This window comes from Gallus gallus, chromosome 1, assembly GCF_016699485.2.
Source record: "Gallus gallus isolate bGalGal1 chromosome 1, bGalGal1.mat.broiler.GRCg7b, whole genome shotgun sequence".
NCBI classification, from domain to species: domain Eukaryota; kingdom Metazoa; phylum Chordata; class Aves; order Galliformes; family Phasianidae; genus Gallus; species Gallus gallus.
In genome coordinates, this window is record NC_052532.1 from 119,743,618 (window position 1) to 119,758,747 (window position 15,130).

The window sequence follows — 15,130 nt, forward strand, 5'->3', positions numbered from 1 at the left end:
GCCCTCTGTTCAGTCTGCCACATAACTAACTTCTTCACAGACAGCATTGCAGAAATGCAAGGAACACAAATCTGGCCAAGTATTTTCTATATCAAAGCAACTTTTAATGTTTTGGGGCTGACCTTAAGGATTCACAACCCTTTTCACCTGATCCCTCCATTTCTGCAAGCCAAGTTTATGGTCCCTATCAGACCTTCTGCCTTCCTTGCTATTATAATATCATCTTCACGTATCTACAGATGATAGCTTCCCCTGCTCAGAGCAGCTACTTTATAAAATTCAGTCTCTGATCCAGTTTTGCTGTGTGCTTCTCATACCTGGGATAGGTAGGCTGATCCTGAGGAGTCATTCTAAGTCTATGCATCTCTGTCCCTTCACGAGTTGAGCTTCGTTCCCAAGAATATACTGTCTCGTGAAGAACTGGCTCTGTCCAGGTAACGAGTTGTTTTCTTTTCAACAGCCATACTCGTATCAATAGACAGGAAACTGTGGAAGAAATAGCTTAAAAATTTCTGAAACCTAAGTCCCAAAACAAATCAAAGTTCAGAATTTGGTACTGACATGCCATGTTTGTTTGTTTGTATGTTCATCTACAAATTCCCTAAATTACTGAGCAGCCTGTGGATGCTACGTGCATACATTCCCTCTTGATGCACACTTTTCAAATAGCCAGGTTGAATTTTACTGTAACTCGTCCAATTTTTATATGCAGTAACTACAGCCTCCCGTCCAAATGAAGCTCATTTGAATAGCAGAATAGGTAATGTCAGAGGAACTGGAAGAAGTCAAACAGAAGTCCCCTTCGTCTCGAAGAAGGAAATCCAGCAACTGATGCACAGCAGACTGTTAACAGCATTACGACCCACTTTTCTGCAAGGTAGACATGAACTGATCAACAGATATGGTACAGAAGAAGACACCTTCTATTCCCATCCACACCTACCCCATCTGATTTAACACTCATTCGTGCTTGGGTTTTGTAAGTGCTAGCAATACTGGCTATATGCAGTACAAAGATGAGATTCATAACATCTAGGATTTGATGCTATTTCCATTTGAAATGTAGTTACACAATAAAGGATTCAAGATTAATCTGCTTGAAATGCTGGAGATGTTAAGTGACAAGAAGCTGGGAACAATGATTTAGAAATGGCAGCTCAATTATGTAGCTTAGAGAAAAACAAACAGAGACTGAAATTGAAACTGAAATGCTTGTAATTCATCCTATTTTGGACCAAAATTTGGATAACGTTCATTTAATGATGAATGGCCAGACTCAGGAGCAACTATCTAAGGAGCAGTCTGGAGGCAGTTAACAAATGAGACACATACAGAATCTCTGTGCTTCAGAGACTTCAGATATGTTGCAGGAGGGAGAGAGCAGAGGAAGGACACTCTGTGAGACTTTCTCTACACGGCTTTGGCCCGATGAGCAAGTCCAGAAGCTAGCATAAAGCAGCTTAGATGAGATTTAATTTCATAAAATATCCCGAATCAGAAGGGACCCAAAAGGATCATCCAGTCCACCTCCTGGCTCCACACAGCACCACCCCAAATCAAACCCTATGTCTGAGAGCGCTGTCCAGACACTCCTTGAACTCCGGCACTCGGGGCCGGGCCCACAGCCCTGGGCAGCCCGTTCCATGCCCACGGCCCTCTGGTGCAGCCCCTGTCCCTAACCCCCAGCTGCCCCTCCCCTGACACAGCTCCATGCCGTTCCCTCGGGCCCTGTCGCTGTCACACAGAGCAGAGCTCAGCGCTGCCCCTCCGCTCCCTGTGAGGAGCTGCAGCCGCCATCAGGCCGCTCCTCTGCTCTGCGCTGAGCAAACACAGCATGCTACAGAGAGGAGACTAAGCAAGGACAGAGCAACAGAGAGGGGAGTGCAGCATGTTACTTGTAACATTGGAGCCTTCTTGGGCATCTGGACCCAAGTGTCCAAACCTGGCCATCCTTTTTATTCTGCCTCAGTGCAGGTCACCTGTGTAGCCTAAGCATATTTGAGCAGAACACTACGGTGCACTTTCCCTTACAGAAACATACACACATCCACCACAAACAGGATTGTGCCACCTCCTACCCCGTGTCTTACAACCTCCACATAAACTGTAAGTGGACACTGTGCTAGTGAGTGGATGCATTTCCTCAAGCTCCTAAACTCCTCATAGACTGTTCTTTCTAAACAACAGAAGTATGATATAGCAGACTTTATAGTTAGAATTACTGTCAGCAAATATGCAGAAATCCTGGGGGCTTTTGAGAGTGTTTTTTTTAATTTATTTTCCATTTCATTTTAACCATACGCTTTTTAGCCTGTTTGTTGAATTGTTTACTGGGATAAAGGAGGTTAAGATTTTTAAATTCACACCAGAGGTTTCTCTTTAGTCATCACAGGCTAAAACCTTCCTAAATTTTCATTAATTAAATTTCTTAGGTATTGATGAAGTCACAAGGAACACGCTTCATTCATCTACAACTTTACTTCTGGGATATGTCCACAGCCAACACACATTAAGCCTGAAGGACAGAGCGTCCCAGAGATTTTCTCTCTATCAACATGCCTGCAACATTTAAGGTAGAGAAGAGATACTCCAGAGAGTGCCCCTTACAGGGTAGGAATATGTGAAGCCACAGCTGTGTTACTGTCTTTGAAACCTAATGGTATCCTGGTCTACATTAGAAGTGGTATTACCAGCAGGTAGAGGAAGGTGATCTCTACCCTCTCCTCTGCACTGATGAGGCCACGCTGAATGCCATACTGGACAGCTGGAGTTGGCTCTGATCTGGCATGGAGCAGTTACTGGGCTCTGCTCACAGCAGCCACCCCAGCAGCCGCCACTACTGAAAACACATTGCAGAAATCCAATTGGGGATATCATTAAAATTATATATAAATTCCTGAAGGGAGGGTATAGAGAGGACAGAGCCAAGCTCTTTTCGGTGGTGCCCAGTGCCAGGACAAAATGCAATGGGTACAAACTGAAACAGATCAGGAAGAACTTCTTTACCATATGGGTGATGAAGCACTGGCCCAGGCTGCCCAGAGAGGCTGTGGAGTCTCCTCCTTGTAAATCTTCAGAAGCTGCCTGGAAGTGATCCTGGGCACCCTGCTCTGGGTGTCCCTGCTTGGACCGGGGGTTGGAACAGATGTCCTCAAGAGGTCCTTCCCCCCAAGAGGTATATGAAGATCCCTCAGAAAAAAAACATCCAATGGGCTATTTCTCCATTAACTTTATAATTCTCAAAAGTAACTGAAAGCAGTATCAATAGCACCCAAACATACAAAAAATAAAAATAAAAACAAAAAAAAAGGAAAAAATCCTACCATGAAATTCTACTGTAGCATTTTACAGGTACTCTTACTGATGTAAGCCACTTCACTACCCAATGTAGTCTAATCTTGCACATTTTATCCCATTTACAAATAAGTCAGTCAACTTCCCCCCAGTAAAACTTTACCTATCTGAATGCTAGAGAAGATGGTATTTTTCCTTCTTTCAAGGTAGCTTGGAATAGTAACAGTATTTGAACACAACAAATTACAGTGCCTCAGAGCAACAGGAAGAAGTACTTGAGCGGTTTGATTTAAGGAGCTGCCTACAAATGGGAACAAAATAATGACTAACTGTGGTATTTCTAATACATCTATTACCTTGACACAACAGAAAATATAGATGTTCTTCATTTCACAGATGGAGAAGCTGTAGCACAGAAAATACCATTAGTGATGTGTGATCAGTGAGTCAGAGTGAAGGAAAGGAAAGAGATTCGAACACACAGAAAAATCTATGTGTTTGAAAAGGGTGAGAGAACAAAGAGCTGTAAAAAGTTTGGCTGAAAGGCTTATAGTGATCTTAATAGGTACTTTGCTATTTAAATGCTCAGAAGTGACAAGCTTAGAGAAGTTTTGTACCTGCACTTTTAACTGACTAGAGACAAGTGATTCTGTTTTCCTTGAAATTTTCATAAATTACCTTGTTTGGAAATAAATAGGCAACAAAAAGAAGAAAAAGAAAAGTTGGTGCAAAACAGGCAGAATGCAAATATCTTGATATTGTATAAATTCTACAGAAACAGCTGCACATGTTTCCCAGATAAATTCAGTGACAATGGTTTTGATCTTTGTTCCAGTCTTTTTTATTTTGTTTTGTTTTGTTTTGTTTTGGGGTGTGTTCATTTGTTTGTTTGTTTTTCTTACATAATATAACTTACTGTAGCTGCAGTCAGATTTTAGCTGTTGGAGTTGTACATGTGATCTAGCTGTAACATCAATCTAGGACCTCTTTTATTTCAGCTCTTCAGATAAAGTGTGCAGAATCAGTATCAGATTAGAACTGCCCACTCGTACAGGTAGCAATGACTAGGCATAACTTTCTAAAGACTGAAATCAGACATGGAAAATCATGGTGACATACTCAACAAGAAACAGATTGAAATCATGATACACAAGATCAGTAACAGAGAGGAAACTGTTGCCTTTTGGAGTCATTTTAGAAAGGAGGAAGCTGTAGAGCTTATGACATGGGAGTAGAGAAGTATAATGAAATGCTTTTACACTGTGGAGCTAAAAAAAAACGATCAGAAAATGGACACAATAAGTAAAGCAACATGGAAAACAGTTTTCACTTCCTATGCAAATTTATAAGATTTTTCAGTTTACTCTGCTGAGTCACAGTAGGCAGAATCTCAACTGTACACTCACAAATGTAATATAGGCCAAAAAAAAAAAAAGATAAGACAGAGCTCAAACCACTCCTTTTCTGTTTCAATCATTTTGAAATGGCATACTTTTAAAAGTAGAATAGTTTTCTAAGTGAAAACATAATTGGTCAAAAAAAAACCTGTATTTTTATTATTATCATTTTTTCAGATGATTTTCATTCAGATTTTCATTTCACACAATGAAATGCAACCAACCCTTTCCCACAAATAGTCTTCTTCTTGTCTGATCTGGTGGTTGGCGACCCTGCACATAGCAGGGGGGTTGAAACTAGATGATCACTGTGGTCCTTTTCAACCCAGGCCACTCTGTGATACTTAAATGTTTGAAGCAGCTCCGACAATTTAGTAATGTCTTCCATACCTTAGACCCTATACTATACTATACATATGTACATTATATTATATTATATGAGCTATACTGAAACAGTATATCTTGTAGTATATCTAAACAGTATATATATACTGAAACAGAGCTATCTTTTTCCATTCAGGAAAAAGGAATGCTCCATCCAGGAGCATTCTCTCCTTTCTCTTTCAACCAAAATGTATTAATTTTCTGGTCGGTGGCACAAAAACATCTGTGGATGTTCAAGTGCATGAACAAGAGGTAATTTACTCTTTTTTTTTTCCTTCTGAATTTGGATTTGGTGAAGCCATGCATAATGAAAAATGTTGTAACTGATACAGCTCAGATTTCTATAGACCAGTGATTATGGCAGCAATGGAAGCTGACACCAGTGTAACGTGATAAGATGAACTGGTGCCATCCAGGACTTGGGAGATAGGGACCTTTTAACTGACATTTATCTCTATCCTCACTATTTTTCACATGTAAATAATGAATCCCTGGCATTACCCTACAACTTTAATGTATTCCATACATGGATAATAGTCTTGTAAAACAGTTCCATCAGTCTTTGTTCTTGTGTGCACCAAATAAATAATATTTAGAGGGAAAAATTGGACTACTCATTAAACATCCCTCAATGTCTTGGGCTGTAATAACACAATTTCTACAACAAGAAAAACATATTTATCTTCATCGAAACCGTCATCAGTGAGGAGCAGAAAATAACTGAAATGCAATTTACAGTAAAATAATCAAGATGGTTGATCAGGACATATATCTACCCTTCAGTGGAATTAATAAAAACAAAGAAACAGAGCAGTCTAATAATAAATTTGTAGCTGGTGCAAATAACTCCTTGTTAAATTTTAAATCTATACAAAAAGACCAGGAACTGTAATCAAAATCGTATTAGCAATTCAATCTCCAGTTACAGAGTACAGCCCAGCTGTCTACGTGAGTTGGGAAGGGTTTCCATTTGCTTTGTCTGATTTTATGCAGAGGATGGCATAGCATGAAGCGTGACCTTTCATGGGATAGTCAGAAATGGTCAACAGTTTAACAGATTTATTATTCTGATATTTACGAACAGCGGGCAGTCTGAGAGTGTAGTAGCAACACGGCAATTCAAAGGCAGCAGGGTAGGGAATCAATTACTGCGGCGGACAGAAAAGGAATAAAACTTCTCATCTATATCTTGCCTATTTATGGTCTAAAGCTAAATTGGTGATTCATTTAACTTATAACTTCCTCAGTATATACCAAACATTTAGAGACAAGGACTGATAGAATTCTGCTCTGTAGGATCATATGACAGAAAGTAGCACTGTTGTTTAGTCCAGAGTCCTTTGCTGCAGCACATGGTGTAATAAGCATTTTAACTGAAGGCAGCTCACAGATCTACCTGTTCTGCACAATGTGTCATGAGCTGAAGGCAGCAGCAGAAGATCAAAAATCAGCTGTAGCATGTCACAAGAAGACAACAGGTAGGCAATTTATAGGTGGAATTGCCAAGTTCCCTTAGGATTTAAGTAATACCCTCCTGTCACCCAGGAGAGCATAAACCACATTCAATAATCACTGACCTTCTGACCTAAGGGAAACTTCCTCTTGCCCTCAGATCTAGTGAATACTTTAATCCTGATTCTGCAAATGCTGTATGTCAGCCAGGCACTTCCCAACTTCTGACCTTGTAACCACATCAGAAAACTGAGTGATGTTCCAGGTAAAAGGTGAGGAGCAGCCTCCATGCCCCATCAGCAGTGCCCTTGTATATGTCATCACTGCAGCACACGAGGAATGCAAACAAACAGCAACACTGTGTCCTTCCAAATATCTCAAAAATGCAGTTCACCTGCTGCATCCTATAATTACTTTGCTCTTTCCTGCATCTGCCTTGGATGGTGACTCATTGCTATTGTACGCTCATACAAGACTTTCAGGTGCCTTTTCACCACCTCTTACTCCCAGGGTCTTTAGTTTACTGCTAAAGTTCTCATTATCAGTCTCTAAAAGCACGGCTTTGAACACTGTGCTATCCTATTTCCTTCCCTTTTCATAATGTTATGCTGTCTCTCTTTTTATTGCTCTAGGGCAGAAGGGCATCTGTCTCTTTCTACTGACGAAGCCATCCTTTGGACTGTCAAGAGCAGCTCATATTGTTGTTTCTGCAACGTTCACAAGTACTCCATTTTTCTTACTGCAGGATGATCTTGGGCAAGGCAACCCCTAGTGCCTTCACTCAGTCAAACCAGTAGCTCCCTGCACACAATCAGCAGTAACTGGAGAGGGAGTAGAAACAAGAAACACTGTTATAGCAGCAGTGGGATCGTCAGTTATCTTTTCTTAAAATATTTACTCCCTGTCTATCCTTCATTAATTTTCCTGAAGCTAAACCGGCAGTGTACTTCAGCCATGTGTGAAGCGGTTAAAGTCGTCCTCCGTAATTTTCTTTCACAGCATGGTCTGTTGCCATCTTGTGGCTGATTTACCTGTGCTGTACTGAAAACGTGAATAAAATCAGCGTATCAATCTCGGTTTTCTCTTTTGTAAACAACACTGTTTAAGGTACGTGAGAAAGTTCAACCAGAATTGGAGGATTTTTAACTGAGTTTTCTGAAACTTCACTCTGGCTTAGTAATATTCTATCAAACTTTCTCCTTTGTGTGTGCAATTCTTTTTCTTAACTGTAACCCACATACCGATTGCCTAAAAAACGTCATTCTACCTCCTTTTTTCTTTCATGTTTAGTGAAATATGGTTCCATGACAATTTTTCATAGAGAAATCTTATTTTTACTTTTTAATGTACTTTGCTTTTTTTTTTTTTTTTCTGAAAGGAAAAACTCCCCTAACCAGAATCTATTAATTTGTTGAAGTTAATTCAGCAGGAATTTGGATGTGATCAATGCATGAATTAATAAACTATAGAGGCACCAAGAATCTGTGATGATAAAAGCCATGTTGCAGCAGAACAGTCTTATTTATATGTTTACATGACCCATCTGATAGGACAATTTTTTTCTTAGATTTATCTCCAGGGTACACATGCATAGTGAGCATCTGCACAAAAAAAAGTACTCCACATTCTGTAGACTTAAAGATTAATTACAGTGATGTGTCCTTTGGCTTATTATTAACACCATTTAGTCACCTATGGCATCATCCATATAGAACTAAACCTATCAGACATTACTTTGATTCAGGAAGAGATGGCTTACTCAGTGATATACACGAGTCCAAGACCTGTTTTCCTGAAGAGGAGCAGACTTGGGCAGGCATTTAAATGCCTTCTTGGATGAAAGCCTGTAAGGAGATCTCTGTTGATTATGAAACTGTTCTACTTTGGTGACAGTGAGAAGAATAAATCACGAAGTGACTCTAAGTGATTTCATCATTGCTTTGATCTTGTTCTCTTTCATAAACATATAAATCAGATGTAACAAAATCAAGAGAAAGTCAATGGCAGTAAATGAAGTTACACTGTTAGGGATAGACTTAATGACAAGAGAAATCACTCTCTGTTACTACCTAACAGTCTCCCTTAGGAAACCTGGATTTTAAGGCTTTTCACAATCATGCTTATGTTGCCCAATTTTGAATGCTTAACATTTAAGAGAACGAAGCTGAAGGAAATTGGTACTGTAGCCCAGGGCGGATGTCAGCAATGGCATACAGTCTGTTATATGGAGATAGGATTATAAGAAAGCAGAAACAAGCATTTCCTTAGTTCGTAGGAATTAATGGTGGAATTTACCCTACCAAACAACTCATTCTCCCCTCCTACACACACGCACAATTAATACCAAAGATGAAAACACTATAGGAATGAATCAGTGAGGAACGAGGACTAATTCTAGAGCAAACAGGATTTTCTAGTCTTGCCCATCTCTAAATGAAGGCTGTTTGTGACCCTGTTTGTGACACCTCCACCTAACCTGTTGCTCCTGGGGGTGGCTGAAGCTACTCCCCTACAAGAAAGCAATGTACAGTTGCACACCTTCAGCATTTGTGTGGGAATTGCTGGAAAAATATGGCAGCTGGCAACCTTCCCTTTCCTGCAATCACCTCCATGGTTGTGGTCAACTGTGTTATTCATTTCCTGGCAGGGCCATGGCCATATGATGTTCGCAGGCTTCCAGATGGTAAAAATGAACAGTCCACAGAGCAGAATATGTCTCTGGTACAAACTACTCTTTCCTATTGCTAACCATTGACACCACTATGCTCTTCCTGGAGCAGCTCTTCTGCAATCTTGCAGCTGCAGCACACAAAGCACACGCTAAGCAAAGCACTCATCCAGAAAAACACTGCTGATCTTCACAGGAAGCGTAGATAAAGCAAAGATTAATCACTTCCTTTTTATAGTCCTCTGTACCCCATTTTGCTTTCATGTGAAATTGGGGCAGAGAAATACTTTTATTTGCTGGGAAGCAGAGAAAAACTGTGAAACATTTCCAGCTCGGGTTTCTCATTCAGCTCTGTTACTCAAAGCAACCTAAACAATCCCAGGCCTCCTTTCTCACTGCCTCTCCTCCATCTCTGTTGTGCTACCAGAAGTGTTCATGCTCTGAGCTCTATCAGGCAACTGATCTGCCTGAAAAATAACCTGGCAAAATGCACTGTCTATTTTCAGCCACATCAGGCCCCTGATGCCGTTCCCTGCTCATCTGCATGAGCTGTAGAAGAGACAGAAAAGGTAACAACAGAGTGAGCAGCCATGGGAGAAGTGAGTGGGTGGCAGGCAGAAGCTGTTTTCTTTCATGCAGGAGTACCTGAAATATGCATCAAATTTCAGCTGTAGAGTCCTTCCATTTTCAGAAAGCATTAAGCATCCTGAAATCTGTACCTTGGAGAGCTTAGCCCAATTAGGACTATGTTTATAAAGCAATTTGGGCTACACAGAGATTGATTTACTCAAAAAGGGAATTCAAAAGTGCCTTGACACTTGTCTCCCGTGGATATGAGCATCTGTTCTGAAGTGTAACTGTACTCTCATAACAATTCCAAGGGTAATAACTGCATTTCCTGAATAGAGCAAATCCAGGTCCTTCTGTGCGTCCTGTAGGATTGTCAGCTTTCCCTAAATACACAATTAATTCTGCCAGTAACAGTAGCAGACACTTATATGCCCACACAGGGAGTTGTGTTACATATGACTTGCCACTGCATTTATTTTTCAGTGTTTTAAATGAGGACAGGGGGAGGTAAAGCAGCTCACTGGACTGAATGACCCGTCCTGTATTCCAGGTGCACTTGTGATGATTAGTGCCAAAAAACAGGCAGCAGAAGGAGGCCCTTTTATAGTCAGCTAATAGAAAGTCCCTGGTCTAAGCATGAAGAAGACAGTCTAGATTTGAAAACAAGGAGCTGAGTTTTACTTCCTCTTTTCTTCAACTAAAATGTGCCGTCTGAACCAATCTACAAGCTGGGTCAGCCTTTAAGTTGAACAGGGTTTGACTGAGAGCCTGCAGTTATGTTCAGTTTAGTGAAGAGTTGTACTGGGAGGCATTATGTATTCAGGGTTCTGGTACAGGATGACTCCACATGGCATTTCTGAAATGCTGATAGCCACAGGTAGTAGCTGCGGAACTGGTTCTTGTTCAGCACTACTGTCAGTGCTCCCATTCTTGGAATAGTTTGGCTGCAAGTGCCCAGAGGACTGTTCTTGTTCCACTCCTGCTTTTCTGCTTTGTATTTTGAGCAAACGTTCTTTCTGGGTAACTGCAGGTGGGAAGGTCCCCTGATTTTCTCCAGGAGCTGCAGGATACTCAGGCAGAAATGGACACAGGAATTGCTACCAGTGAGAAAAAGCTCTGCTCAAAGGAAAAGGTGAATCTGAAGCACATTTCCTTTAAGGATGTCTCGTTAGATAGAATATATCTTGAAGTGGAGTTACTGATTTCTATCCAGAAATTCAAACATCATACACTAGTCTGAAATGTATGAATGACTTTGCTTTGTTTTGTTTTTCATTGAATTAAACCCTTGAGCATTGTTGTTGTTGTTGTTGTGTGTGGAACTTTTTGTTTTGTTGTTGATGTTTGAGGGGGATGGAGTTCTTTGGTTGTTTTCTTCTTTTTTACTTTAAGCTATATTAGAGGAAAAGAAGGTATTGATTGGATCTGGCAGGTGGTAAAGCAATTTACCAAGAGTGCAATCTCTTCCAGTCCGGTCACTTTCAGTTTTTGTATTATTAAAGTATTAATAATTTGCTCTGTGACTGGCACTTGGGGAGAGAGAAACATGGAGTGCAATGAAATACTCTACTTTTTGGGAGGCACGTGAAAGAAGAAAAGCGATTTAGTAATGCTTTCTCTATGGCACGTGTATGAACTTGAGCACCTTGGATATGTTCTTTAGAAGTGCTGTAAGCATCTCTAGAAAATTACTCCCACTGAAATCACACAGGAACAGCATGTAAACCACATGGACTAGGAGATAAAATATACAAGAAAAATAATAGAAAAAACATCTAAGTATGCAAGAGGCTTAATTCAGAATTAGTTTTTGAATGGTAACACTGCTGGAAAACAAGGAGGGGGGGGCACAGACTGCTGTCTCTAGATTTTCATTACAAGTAGAAATTGTAGAAAACAGCCTTTTGGAATTGATACTAACAGAGAGCATCTGTGTTAACTGCACTGTTAAAATCATACAGACAAAAGTAATTCTGAATTATGAACATTTGTAACTGCGTGTTTCTATCTGAGACAGCAGCACTTTGTTGAAACACAGAAACTGATTTTAGGTGCATTAACCTGAGTAGCTGAAGCACCGTAGTAATGACAGCAAGGAATTTAGTGGGGTGTTTTCAAGTTTACTGAAATGTTAGTAAAGCCATGACAAGGAGACAATCCTAAAAGCAGCAGGAGATTTTATGTACAAAGATCATTGAATCATGAAGAGCAGAAGACAGCATGACAGTGTTTGGGGATTTGCTCTAGAGTTTTGGGCTTAAGTCAGATTGCAGTTGAGACAACTGAAATGCAATTTCTCAAGGCCAAAAGCAGCAAGAGAACAGTAAAACTATGTGTTGCTTCTAACAAAGTTCCCTGATATCCCCAAGGAAAAAATCATATTTTCTCAATATTTTCTTGACATGTACTCTGCAGTAATGCTATACGAATAAAACAGTCGCATAGCAAACGCAGATTTGCTTATGGTACACTGGAAGGCAAGAACTGACAAAATGCAAATCCCCACAAAGATAAATCCCCACAAAGATTTTTCACTTAACTGTTGACGTGTGTCACTTTCATTTATTTTATATTCCATTTATATTCTTCGCCCAACCAGTCCTGCTGAGATGGTGGATGGACTCAGCTCCTGCTCAGCTGTTGTGAGCAATCACTCTGGCTGCAGGGGAGAAGTAAGACTCCGTAAGCACCTGCCACAAAAGAATAGGTGTAAACTTACCACTGAACAAGACAAAACTACTGTGCTACATGGCTTTGACTACCATTCACACTGAGCAGAACTCTTCTAATCTGCAAATACTGCAAAATAAAAAGGTAACTTTGCAGTATTTGTATGCTTCTTGAAATGACGCTGCTTCTGGAATTCCTTGTTTATCACATCCCACAGACTGCCAAGCCAAATCTGCCCTACTTTGAAATAAATCATAAATTCAAATTGTTTCAATCCAGTCCTGAAAACCTCCCCAGGAATCTAACAGTCCAGGTGGCTGGCTGCGTCAATAGGAGAGACTTCAAAGATCTGAAGTTAGAACTGAATGAGCAGAACAACAGGCGCCAGTTAACCCAGACAGACCCCATCCTTCCTCCGCCAAATGACAGTGGAGGGAGGGGGGATGGGAAAGGCAGCAAGTTGTTGCAAAAGGATTGTAATCATTGGAGACTGCAGATTTGATTCTGAATGGATCAACGGGCTTTGATTAAGCATCAGGATGCTTTTCCTCTCTCTTGCTCTTTTCTCCATTTTTCAGTGCAGAAGAAACCCTTGGGTCCAGTACCAAACCCTAATGAAGACTACCATCAATTCAATAAGCTCAGTATGACACTTTCTTAATGACTTTATGCCCTTCGTCATAATGCAGCCAGTAAGAATACTTTTCAACTTCTTCTTAACACTATTACTATTCCCATTCCAATACAGCTGCTTGAAATTGTATGTCTGTTTTGTTTTAGCAAAACGAAGTGATATTCTGAGTGCAGCAAGAAGATTAATTCCAACTCTGCGTGCTAAGAGAAAAATCCACGGCTCTGTCATTGTGTAAACAAAAAATGTAAATAAAGGAAAAATTAAGATGTTTAATTAATCATATTCCTAAGTTGTCCTAATTATTCCATTAGGAAGTAAATGACATTTGTGAAATAAGCAACTCGGGACACTGTTGGATCTGCTACTTTTCCACTGTCTCTTTCCACAGTTAGGAAGAATAATTATGACTAAATTCCCTTTCATCTACCATGGATCCACATCCTTGGTATCCTAAATAAAAGACTGCATTCCAGTTCTGGTGCTCCCTACAATAATTTTCAACAGACCAAACCACTAGGAAAGGAGTGAGGCTGAGTCTGCTGCATTGGCTTCAGCTTTTAACTGTCCGGAGATATACATAGTAACTGTGGGAGGGGAGAGGGAAGAAAGTCAGCCTCATACCCCTCAGGAAGCAATCTTCCAGCTGCTTTGAGTTACACCACAAGCAGTCCACGTTGCTCAGAGCTTTTGATGTTCAAACATGCAAATTGTGGCCCATTTGCTTCTGATAACACGTAGAGCCATTTTGTCCAGAACATACCTCAACCAAACCAAGGACCTTTTACTTCACAGTAACACTGAACTAGAAAATAATTGCACCTGTTCTCCCATTTACAGCTGTTTTTCCAGGTCAGAAGTTCACATTATTATGTCTTGGTGGCATATCAGAAGAGAGCTCTGCCAACCATTAAGCCAGGATTACACTCAAGAACGTCAGCAATGGTCGCCTGCTCAGTTTAGACTTGGCACAGTCCTCCTCCACAGTGTTTCTCTCTCAGACTCTTTTCACACCTACTGACACACACTGTCACACTGCATCAGGCTAAATGCCATTTAGCCCAGCATATGGACCCAACAGCAATAATGAGCCAGAATTTTAGGAACCTGTGTAAGAAATAGAAGAATATCATGATATAACAAACTCTGCAAAGATAAAATAAATGCTATTTTCCAGCAGTTACCTGCTCAAGAACTAATTTCTCAAGAATTTTTGCTCAACTGGAATGGAACAGAATAGTTCCATTGGAGGGGACCTTCAAAGATCATCACATCCATCTCCCTGACCACTCCATGGGTAACCAGAAGCTGAAGCGTGTAATTGAGGGCATTGTCCCAATCGCACCTTGAACACTGACAGGCTGGGTATCAGTCACCTCTCTAAGAAGCCTGTTCCAGTGTTTGACTACCCTCACAGAAATTTATTTCCTAATGTCTAGCCTGATTGTGTAATGCACACAAATGAAGAAATTTGAATATATCTAATACGGTTTTTTTTTATCCATTTGGCTGGAGTTTCCAGAAATCTGCCTACAGTCACTCCAAAATGTATTTCCTGAATGGTAATCACTAATTTAGAGCCTGTTATTATGTATGAATAGTTTGACTTATTTTTATTCCATTTGCATTACTTCGCACTTATGAGCATTAATTTTCATTTGTCATTTTATTACCCAGTTACTCACTATTATGAGTTTCTGCTACAGCTCTTTGCAGTCAACTTCAGATTAGATTGTTCTGAATAATTTGTAATCAGATGCAATCTTCTCACCACACTATTTACCACTTTTCAAGCTCTTAAACAAGTATCTTCTATGCTCTGTTTCTTACATAGATTTCTCTAGAACATGCCCATCATCCCCATTCCTGCCCTTTCTAGACTTCCTTCTCAGAACAACAGGAAAAAAAGATGTTCCTGAATATCCCATTTAGTTAGCATCTCTATAGCAGGCTGCCTGTGTGGGATTAGTTTCACCTAACTTTAGATGGTGACATCTATTTCTGAGCCAAGTTCCCTCTATAATCAAGTAGAGAGGAAGTAGGCAATGCTACAGTGGAAATGAT

The 15,130-nt window shown here is 40.3% G+C and overlaps 1 long non-coding RNA gene across 1 annotated transcript; it reads left to right on the forward strand.

The window, feature by feature from the left end:
* The first annotated feature begins 1,752 nt into the window (after nt 1–1,752).
* On the forward strand, nt 1,753–13,347 carry LOC121109103. The gene is made up of 4 exons (XR_005843993.1): nt 1,753–2,106; nt 2,433–10,897; nt 13,014–13,127; nt 13,216–13,347. It is a non-coding gene; the product is annotated as an uncharacterized LOC121109103 (long non-coding RNA).
* The last annotated feature ends 1,783 nt before the right edge of the window (nt 13,348–15,130 follow it).